Raw genomic sequence first — 10563 nt, 5'->3', positions numbered from 1 at the left:
GCATGATTGGTGGACAAAGTAGCCTTCAATACAATACTAATGTGTGTAAATAGTGAGATATCTTTTGGATTGTTTGGTTGTTTTTGTCAAACTTCAGTTTATATTTGTTGCTTACTGCCATTGTTAATTGATTATTCTGCAGGGGTTATGAATCGGGTTCAGGAGGTCGAGGTTGTGGATTTTTATGTTGGAATAGAAAGTCCAATAGTAAAAGTCATTATTAATTGTTTATTCTGCCATTGTTGCTATCCGAGCTTGTGAACGGTGATGATCCATCCTTCGATCTTCTTACACTCCTCCCTAAAGTCATTGCTTGTCTACAAGAAAGAATCTAGCTTATAATAAGAGGGAGGGAGTCATCACTCTTGGGAGTGATAATACTTCTTGCGTGACTCTTTCTCTATAAGACACATGGTGCCATTAACATGCTCAAATTAATTCCCTTGGAATTCCAGTTGAGGAATTCATCACTCTTGGGATTGGTAATATTTCTTGCGAGACTCTTTCTCTGTAAGACAAACAAATGATGCCATTAGCTAATGCTGCTAAAATTAATTCCCCTGGAATTCTTTTTTGTCTCCAAGATCCTGTGGTTCCCTATGCTTCATAAAGTTTTTTTTTCCCAAAGCTATAACAATTAATAACTGCTATTATCACTACCAACTTAGATATTTGAAATATGCTGGCCTTAATAATCTCTTAATCTCACTGCAGAATACCAGGAAAAAGTTTGAGTCTACCCGAGACCAGTTAGCACAGGCACTATACAAAAAGGGGCTCACCCTGGCAGAGATTGAGTCTGTAAAGGTTAGAGCTTTTAAAAGCCTAGTGATGCTGATGCCAGTGACTGGGTGCTTACTGTAGCGATAGCAGTATGCCCTGTTGCCTGCATGTGAGAGAATACTTACTTTTCACTGTTAAAAGAAGTAATTAGTAAACTGAAAATATTTCCTAGGAAATTAAACTAGTCACTGACTTTATCAGTTGTTAATTTCACACAGACACACACATGCCTATATTTAGTAAATAACATCTTAAATCTAACATTGTTATGACTATCTTTTTCAAGATTGTTGTCTGTATGTACTACATAGAAATAAAGTCAACAGATTTTGACATAGTCTCATGTGGTTAATTTGAATTGAGTCTTATGCATTTTGCTTGTTTGAATATGGACAGGTAATAAATTTATTTGTCAAAGGAACTTCTAAAATGCATTCTGTAACACCCATAATTTCAGTTTATTAATTTAATTTGGATTTAAATTAAATAATTGGAATTTAGTATTTTAATTGGAAAATGATGGAATATGAGATATTGGGCTTATGGTGTAGTGATAGTAAAAGGGGGGGTGCTAACTAGTTAGGCCTTTTACTAAGTTGTGGTTAATTTATTTTATTTTATTTTTCATAAAATAAGAAAAAGGGAACCATTTGGGGAGAAAAAGAAGAACACGTGAAAAGAAGAGAAGAGAAAGAGGCAAGAACGTGAAACCGGAAGGAGAGCATTCAAGAGATTCATCGAGGTAAGGGGGGACTCTTCCTTTTAGTATCTCTTATGTGATCTTAGGTGATAGGTAGATTGATGTATGGTTTGGTTCAATTAGATATTGGGATTGTTAGGTTAGGGTGTTCTAATTTGGATTGAATTGATGATGATTGTGTGAACTATTTGGTTAATAATGCGTTAAATGATGTTTTTGTGGTGTGTAATTGAATATATGATGATTGTATGCCTGTATGTGATGTCTGGAATCGTTTTTGGGTGAAAGGGGAGTGAAATCGCAGGGTCTGTCGCAGACTTGGGGTTTGCTGAAATCGCAGGGCCGCTGAGCGGAGTGGGGTCCGCTGAGCGGAGGTCCCAACGTAGTTCGCTTCTGTTTGACGTCGCTTGAGGTCCGCTGAGCGGGGGTTGGAAGGGTTTCGCTTCTGCCTTGCTCCGCTGAGCGAACCTTGCTGTGTGTAAATTTTTCCAAACTTCAAAATAACGTATCTTTTGATCCGTGTATCATTTCTTAGTGCCGTTTTGGGCGTTGTGCAAGTAATTAAATGTTTTATATGATGAACGATGAATATTGGTATTATCCGACTTTATTTCCTTAAAAAATAGATTTAATTACTTGATGAGAATTGAACATTGTGTGCATATGAGATAGGTGTGACAATGTGTTTGATGTGATGATGAATTGGTTGTGATTTGTTATTATGATTGTGATGGATGCATGACTATTTGAATGATGTTGAAAACATGTACATACTTATTCGGTGATGTGGTGTTGAGATGAGTTGTTCATCGTGATTCGGTGTGTTTTAAGTATGTTATATGTGTTTCATTCATTCATATGCATTGATATTGGATCCCGGTGATGGTTGGATCGTTGGTGGACATATTTCCTATTGTGTGGAAATTGTGTCGGTGGGCCGTATTTCGATGAGGCGTAGATCGGTTAGGTGGATTGATTCCACGGTTTATTGGTACCACATGCATAGTGTCAGTTGTGTCATATGCATTTTGTCATAATATGATTGTATGGATTTCTGTAGTGTGTGTTACAATCTATTATTGTGTGAATTAATAATGGATGTGAATCTGAATATGTATAATTGGGTGAACGGTATATTATGATGCTTGTTGCTTATGAATTGCATAATATTTACTAATTGAGAATGAGACTCACCCTTACATGTTGTCATTTTCAGATTGAGGAGTAGCGGCATTAGTGCTTGGTGAGGATGACTCATAGAGTTTATCCGTTTATGTTGGGTCGTGTCGGTCATGCTCTGATCTGTAACACTGGGGAACGATAGTTGTAGAAGTTTTTATGAACTTATCCATTTTAATTGATGTTGAAATATGATTCCATTTGGTTGTATTTGATGATGTTTAGTATTCCGCTGTGATAAACATGATTATGTTTTGGTGAACCGTTTCCTGATGAAGCATGACTTTGACCTTAGTTGATTTATTTATTTTAAATAATTGTGGCACCCTTGTGCATATGTTTTTACTCTGATTAATTATTAAAATTGCCGCGGGGTTTAGAAGGGTGTTACAATAGTGGTATCAGAGCATAGTCGGTCGTTTGAGTCAGAGTCTTAGTGTCAGTTAATCCCTCGTATGCGAATAGTGTAAGGTTGACACTATTGATACTTCTTGTTCTAATGAATATTGTTTGATATTTAGCAGAACAATGGCCGGAAGAGGAGGAAGAAATGACGATGCAATTGCTGAGGCTCTGGGCATGATTGTTGGGGTACTGGGAGGGAATGTCAATGGAGCTGGTATTGGTGCTGACAGGCAGCTGAACAGTTTCCAGCGGAACAATCCTCCGTTGTTCAAGGGCACACATGATCCTGAAGGTGCTCAGAAATGGCTTAAGGAGATCGAGAGGATTTTCAGAGTCATCGATTGTGCTGAGAACCTGAAAGTGAGGTATGGTACTCATATGTTGTCCGAAGAAGCTGATGACTGGTGGATGGCTACCAGGGCTGAATTGGATGCTGATGGTGTAGCTATCTCCTGGGCTGTGTTCAAGAGAGAGTTTCTGAGGAGGTATTTTCCTGAAGACGTTTGAGGCAGGAAAGAGATTGAATTTTTGGAGCTGACTCAGGGTAATATGACGGTACCAGAGTATGCTTCGAAATTTGTCGAGTTGGCGAAGTACTACGTTCACTACAACAATGACGAGGCTAGTGAATTCTCAAAGTGCATCAAGTTCGAGAATGGTCTTCGTGATGAGATCAAGCAAGGGATCAGGTACTAGAGGATTCGGCGATTTGTCGATTTGGTGGACTTTAGTAGGATCTTCGAAGAGGATAACCTTAAGCTGAAGTCATCTCACTCTCGCGAGTTGGTTGACAAGAAAGGTAAGAAACCTATGGATAGAGGTTAGCCATATGGTAGAGGGAATCCTAGAACTGGAGATTGGAAGAGGCCTAGTGGGGGAGATTCTGGTGCTCCCGTTAGGTGCTACAACTGTGGAGAGACTGGGCATAGAAGGAATGAGTGCAAGGGTGGAGAGAAGAAATGCTTCAAGTGTGGTAAGGCGGGTCATATTGCTTCAGATTGTAGGATGAAGATTGTGACTTGCTACAATTGCGGCGAAGAGGGTCACATCAGTCCGCACTGCACTAAACCAAAGAAGGATCAGGTTGGTGGAAAAGTCTTCGCTTTGTCTGGGTCAGAGACTACTCCGGAAGATCGTCTGATTAAAGGTACGTGTTTTATCCATGACACACCTTTAGTTGCTATTATAGATACTGGAGCGACTCATTCGTTCATTTCATTGGATTGTGCTAAATGATTGGGATTAGAAATATCTGTTATTCATGGAAGTATGGTTATTGACACTCCTGCGTCGGGTTCAGTAACTACTTCTTCTGCTTGTTTGAACTGTCCTGTTGACATATTTGGTAGGAAGTTTGGAATGGACTTAGTGTGCCTTCCTCTTGAAGGACTTGACGTCATATTGGGAATGAACTGGTTGCAATTTAATCGAGTTCATATCAATTGTTTTACGAAGACGGTTATCTTTCCTGAAGAGGTTAGTGTTGAAGATTTGACTATGTCAGTCAAACAGATGAATTTAGCTGTCAATGATGGAGCAGTGGTATTTATGTTGTGTTCTTCGATGGAGGTGACAGGGGGCGATAATACTGGTGAGCTACGAGTAGTGAATGAATATCCAGAAGTGTTTCCAGAAGATGTTAGTGAGTTGCCACCTGAAAGATAAGTGGAGTTTGCTATAGAATTGATTCTTGGAACTAGTCCTGTGTCGATGGCACCGTATCGCATGTCGGCATCGGAATTGGCTGAACTGAAGAAACAGTTAGTGGAATTGTTGGAAAAGAAGTTTATTCGTCCTAGTGTGTCACCGTGGGGTGCGCCGGTACTGTTGGTTAAGAAGAAAGAAGGTTCAATGAGGCTATGTGTTGATTATAGACAACTGAACAAAGTGACAATCAAAAATCGATATCCTTTGCCGAGAATTGATGATTTGATGGACCAGTTGGTTGGAGCTTGTGTGTTTAGCAAGATTGATTTGAGGTCTGGATATCATCAAATTCGTGTGAAGGCGGAAGATATTCAGAAGACGGCATTCCGAACAAGGTATGGACATTATGAATATTCTGTTATGCCATTTGGTGTTACTAATGCACCTGGTGTTTTCATGGAGTATATGAACAGGATATTTCACCCGTATCTTGACAAGTTTGTGGTAGTGTTCATTGACGACATTCTAATTTACTCGAAGAGTGATGAAGAACATGCAGAGCATCTAAGAGTGGTGTTGGAGTTATTGAAAGAGAAGAAGTTGTATGCGAAATTGTCTAAATGTGAATTCTGGTTGAAGGAAGTAAGTTTTCTTGGCCACGTAATTTCGAAGAACGGTATCGCAGTGGATCCTATGAAGGTAGAAGCTGTATGTCAGTGGGAGACGCCGAAGAATGCTTCAGAGATTCGTAGTTTTCTTGGTCTGGCAGGTTACTATAGAAAGTTCATTGAAGGATTTTCGAAGTTGGCATTACCAATGACTAAGTTAACAAGAAAAGGACAAGTATTTGTATGGGATTCAGAATGTGAAAAGGGTTTTCAAGAATTGAAGAAAAGATTGACAAGTGCTCCGATCTTAATTTTGCCTAATCCAGCGAAGTCTTTTAACGTGTACTGTGATGCTTCACTGATGGGTTTAGATGGTGTTTTGATGCAAGATAAGCAGGTAGTGGCCTATAATTCAAGACAGTTGAAAATTCATGAGAAGAATTATCCAACTCATGATTTGGAATTGGCGGCTGTTGTGTTTGTGTTGAAGTTGTGGAGACATTATCTCTATGGTTCTCGATTTGAGGTATTCAACGATCATAAGAGTCTGAAGTATCTCTTCCATCAGAAAGAACTCAATATGAGGCTGAGAAGATGGTTAGAATTTCTGAAAGATTATGATTTCGGTTTGAATTACCATCCTGGTAAAGCAAATGTTGTTGCTGATGCATTGAGCAGGAAGTCATTGCATATGTCTATGCTAATGGTGCGAGAATTGGATTTAATTGAGAAATTCCGAGATTTGAGTTTGGTATGCGAAAGTACTTCTAATAGCGTCAAGTTGGGGATGTTAAAGTTAACTAATAGTATCCTTGAAGAAATTAGAAACGGACAGAAATCTGACGTTGGCTTGGTAGACAAGTTTACATTGATTAACCAAGGTCAAGGAGGTGAATTCCGAATTGACGAGAATGGTGTCATAAGGTTTGGAGACCGAGTGTGTGTACCCGATGTTGCTGAGATCAGAAAGAGTATTCTGGAAGAAGGACACCGGAGTGGATTGAGCATTCATCCTGGTGCTACTAAGATGTATCATGATTTGAAGAAATTATTTTGGTGGCCTGGAATGAAGAAGGAAATTGCCGAGTTTGTTTATGCTTGCTTAATTTGTCAGAAGTCGAAAATTGAGCATCAGAAACTGTCTGGATTGATGGAACCGTTGTTTGTTCCGGATTGGAAGTGGGATGGAATTTCTATGGACTTTGTATCTGGTTTACCTAGAACGAGCAAGAATTGTGATTCTATCTGGGTTATTGTAGATCGGTTGACGAAATCTGCTCACTTTATTCCAATAAGAATGGATTATCCGATGGAGAAGCTGGCTCAGTTGTATGTTGAGAAGATAGTGAGTTTGCATGGTGTTCCGGCTAGTATTGTGTCGGATAGAGATCCGAGATTTACTTCTAAGTTCTGGACAGGATTGCAGGAAGCCTTGGGTACTAAGTTGAGGTTGAGTTCTGCTTATCATCCGCAGACAGATGGTCAGACGGAGAGGACGATTCAATCGTTAGAGGATTTGCTATGAGCTTGTGTATTAGAGAAAGGTGGTGCTTGGGATAGTTATTTACCTTTGGTTGAGTTTACCTACAACAATAGTTATCATTCGAGTATTGGTATGGCTCCGTTTGAAGCATTGTATGGTAGGAGATGTAGAACACCTTTGTGTTGGTACGAATCTGGAGAAAACACGATGGTTGGACCGGATATTGTGCAACAAACTACAGAAAAGATCAAGATGATTCAGGAAAAGATGAGAGCTTTTCAGAGTCGTCAGAAGAGTTACCATGACAAGAGAAGGAAGGATATTGAATTTAAGGAAGGAGATCATGTATTCATGCGAGTTACTCCGATGACTGGTATTGGGAGAGCCTTGAAGTCGAGGAAGTTAACTCCGCGTTTCATTGGTCCATTTCATATTACTAAGAAGATTGGAAAGGTTGCTTATCAGATTGCTTTACCGCCTGCACTCGCTAGTTGGCATGATGTGTTCCACGTATCTCAGTTGAGGAAATACATTGCGGATCCGTCTCATGAGATTCAAGTAGATGATATACAGGTGCGAGATAATCTGACTGTAGAGACGTTACCTATGAGGATTGAAGATCGTAAAGTGAAGCAGTTGCGAGGTAAAGATATAGCAACGGTGGAAGTGGTTTGGGGAGGACCAGCCGGTGGAAATGTTACATGGAAGTTAGAGAGCCAGATGAAGGACTCTTACCCGGAACTTTTCGTCTAAGGTATGTTTTCGAGGACGAAAATCTTTTAGTGGGGGAGAGTTGTAACACCCATAATTTCAGTTTATTAATTTAATTTGGATTTAAATTAAATAATTGGAATTTAGTATTTTAATTGGAAAATGATGGAATATGAGATATTGGGCTTATGGTGTAGTGATAGTAAAAGGGGGGTGCTAACTAGTTAGGCCTTTTACTAAGTTGTGGTTAATTTATTTTATTTTATTTTTCATAAAATAAGAAAAAGGGAACCATTTGGGGAGAAAAAGAAGAACACGTGAAAAGAAGAGAAGAGAAAGAGGCAAGAACGTGAAACCGGAAGGAGAGCATTCAAGAGATTCATCGAGGTAAGGGGGGACTCTTCCTTTTAGTATCTCTTATGTGATCATAGGTGATAGGTAGATTGATGTATGGTTTGGTTCAATTAGATATTGGGATTGTTAGGTTAGGGTGTTCTAATTTGGATTGAATTGATGATGATTGTGTGAACTATCTGGTTAATAATGCGTTAAATGATGTTTTTGTGGTGTGTAATTGAATATATGATGATTGTATGCCTGTATGTGATGTCTGGAATCGTTTTTGGGTGAAAGGGGAGTGAAATCGCAGGGTCTGTCGCAGACTTGGGGTTTGCTGAAATCGCAGGTCCGCTGAGCGGAGGGGGGTCCGCTGAGCGGAGGTCCCAACGTAGTTCGCTTCTGTTTGACGTTGCTTGAGGTCCGCTGAGCGGGGGTTGGAAGGGTTTCGCTTCTGCCTTGCTCCGCTGAGCGAACCTTGCTGTGTGTAAATTTTTCCAAACTTCAAAATAACGTATCTTTTGATCCGTGTATCATTTCTTAGTGCCGTTTTGGGCGTTGTGCAAGTAATTAAATGTTTTATATGATGAACGATGAATATTGGTATTATCCGACTTTATTTCCTTAAAAACTAGATTTAATTACTTGATGAGAATTGAATATTGTGTGCATATGAGATAGGTATGACAATGTGTTTGATGTGATGATGAATTGGTTGTGATTTGTTATTATGATTGTGATGGATGCATGACTATTTGAATGATGTTGAAAACATGTACATACTTATTCGGTGATGTGGTGTTGAGATGAGTTGTTCATCGTGATTTGGTGTGTTTTAAGTATGTTATATGTGTTTCATTCATTCATATGCATTGATATTGGATCCCGGTGATGGTTGGATCGTTGGTGGACATATTTCCCATTGTGTGGAAATTGTGTCGGTGGGCCGTATCTCGATGAGGCGTAGATCGGTTAGGTGGATTGATTCCACGGTTTATTGGTACCACATGCATAGTGTCAGTTGTGTCATATGCATTTTGTCATAATATGATTGTATGGATTTCTGTAGTGTGTGTTACAATCTATTATTGTGTGAATTAATAATGGATGTGAATCTGAATATGTATAATTGGGTGAACGGTATATTATGATGCTTGTTGCTTATGAATTGCATAATATTACTAATTGAGAATGAGACTCACCCTTACATGTTGTCATTTTCAGATTGAGGAGTAGCGACATTAGTGCTTGGTGAGGATGACTCATAGAGTTTATCCGTTTATGTTGGGTCGTGTCGGTCATGCTCTGATCTGTAACACTGGGGAACGATAGTTGTAGAAGTTTTTATGAACTTATCCATTTTAATTGATGTTGAAATATGATTCCATTTGGTTGTATTTGATGATGTTTAGTATTCCGCTGTGATAAACATGATTATGTTTTGGTGAACCGTTTCCTGATGAAGCATGACTTTGACCTTAGTTGATTTATTTATTTTAAATAATTGTGGCACCCTTGTGCATATGTTTTTACTCTGATTAATTATTAAAATTGCCGCGGGGTTTAGAAGGGTGTTACACATTCCCCTTGCTTTATTGCATGCTTGACTTTACCGTTTGATTGACTTTGCAGCAAGTGGCCTCGGAGCATGGCCTTATTTTGGTAGACACTAAATATGAATTTGGGAAGGCAAATGATGGATCAATTCTATTGATTGATGAGGTCGAATGCTATCTTTGATACATAATGGATTTTCACATGCACTCACATGTTGACTTTAATAAGTATATAAATAGAAATGTGATTAAGTTTCTATGTTCCCAACTACAGGTCCATACTCCTGATTCAAGTAGATATTGGATTGCCAATTCTTACTTGGAGCGCTTTCAAAATGGTCTTGGGCCTGAAAATGTTGATAAGGTGCTTTATATGCATAATTGTTTTCTTTCTTGATTGCATATCGCTAGTGTTTTATAGATGCTAAATAGCTTGCTAATATTCAATAATCCATTTTTTAGGAGTTCTTGAGGCTGTGGTTCAAAAGTCACTGCAACCCTTATGAAGATGAGGTAATTTACACTTTCTACTGCTAATGAATTAGCTTGTAGCTTTTAAATATGCATCAAATCACATGGGTGGCTTTTATTTAGGTCCTCCCCGATGCTCCTGAAGATCTTGTTTGTGAACTGGCTGGGTGGTAAGTTCATGTTCTCTGAAATATGAATCAAGTTGTGGTTGATTTTTGAGTACACAACTGTTTGCCTGGATCATTTATGAGCATCGTTCAATTTTTCTCGACATGTACATTTTCTTATACAAGATTATAACGAAATCAAAGTTCGAGGTTCAATCAACCGAGGTAATACATAAACCAATATTTTTTAATGTACATAATCTAATGCAAATAATACTAATATATCTATCTTGTAGGAGGTGATACACGAAAGAATTTCACGAAATGTTGCATCTCCACTATCATCCTTAAAGTAGCCCTGGAATTTTAGGAGTTCACTTTAGCACTGTATTTTTTAAGTATCCCACTATATATTAAATAATCTACAAGAAAATAAGTTTTTAATTTTCTAAATGACATAACCTAATAAAAGAGCTGTTTTTTGAAAGCAGGATTAAATGAGTTCATGTATTTTAGCTGGTGACAGCACTCTAACAATTAAATATTTACAGACACGTCACCATATGAAAAAGAGACA

General features: G+C 38.6%; 1 long non-coding RNA gene across 1 annotated transcript; it reads left to right on the top strand.

Moving 5' to 3' along the window:
* The first annotated feature begins 9476 nt into the window (after positions 1-9476).
* Positions 9477-10019, top strand: LOC131606161 (uncharacterized). Its single transcript, XR_009284743.1, has 3 exons — positions 9477-9574; positions 9683-9772; positions 9871-10019. It is a non-coding gene; the product is annotated as an uncharacterized LOC131606161 (long non-coding RNA).
* Positions 10020-10563: the final 544 nt, after the last annotated feature.

The sequence above is a fragment of the Vicia villosa genome, linkage group LG5, assembly GCF_029867415.1.
Source record: "Vicia villosa cultivar HV-30 ecotype Madison, WI linkage group LG5, Vvil1.0, whole genome shotgun sequence".
In the NCBI taxonomy this organism is placed as follows: domain Eukaryota; kingdom Viridiplantae; phylum Streptophyta; class Magnoliopsida; order Fabales; family Fabaceae; genus Vicia; species Vicia villosa.
This window is presented reverse-complemented; position numbering and strand designations above follow the sequence as displayed.